Genomic DNA, 944 nt, shown 5'->3' on the forward strand with positions numbered 1-944 from the left:
CATCAGCCTGACTCCCTCCCCTCTTATCTGTCCCTCTGTACTCCCAGCCGTATTAGGAGGCCATGTGGTTCCCCAAAGAACCAGCTTGGGAATCACACTGAATCTAGCTCAGATCCCAGCTCTGCATTGTCATCAGCTGTGGGGTCTCAGGCAAGTGAGTCTGCCTCTCCAGCGTCAGTTTCTCATCTGTGCAAGGGGCATAGCCACAGCCTCCCCAGGTGGTATGTGTGGGCTCAATGAGGCGATAGATGCAGAGTTCACGAAATGGCCCCCATGGGTCCACACCAGGGTCTACTAGACCCTCTCTCTATTTTCCAACTTTTGAATGTGTTGCCAACATCTACAAGGTCAGGAGCAGGTTTGCATTGTGGAGCTGATGCTGGTGATGGCTGCACAACAGTGTGAAGGCACTGAATGCAACTCCACTGTACTCATGAAAATGGTGAAGGTGGTAAATTTCATGTGTATTTTACCAAAAATTTTCTAAGTCAGGTGATATCACATGGAAACCTGAATGTCTGGCTTTTTGTGAAAACTGGGAAGATTGGGGTAAGCCTGGCCCACGTTCCCACAGGGCCCCAGGCGCCGGGATTGGAGATGTTATTTCCACTTCGGTATTTGAGTGTGCTCCCGAGATGAGAAAGGCACACTGTATGCCTGCAACAAATATGAGCTCCTCTCTCTTTGTTCCCATTTCTTATTTTCTCCCTCTCTCCTACTCTGTCCCTGCCTGCCTGGCTTCATCCCTGTCTGGGCCCCTGCCTTTCCACTCTTCCATGACTCATTAAAGCTTCTCTTCACTCCATGTCGCCTTTTGTTTTAACAGGACACCCGAGTAGACTCTGACCAGAGGACGATCTCTGAGGTGCAGTCCTACTCCAGTCCCTGTGACTCACCTGAGTCCAAAGAGCAGAAACCAAAAGTGAGTTGAACATGGACACCTG

This window comes from Myotis davidii, unplaced genomic scaffold (genome assembly GCF_000327345.1).
Source record: "Myotis davidii unplaced genomic scaffold, ASM32734v1 scaffold2945, whole genome shotgun sequence".
NCBI classification, from domain to species: Eukaryota; Metazoa; Chordata; class Mammalia; order Chiroptera; family Vespertilionidae; genus Myotis; species Myotis davidii.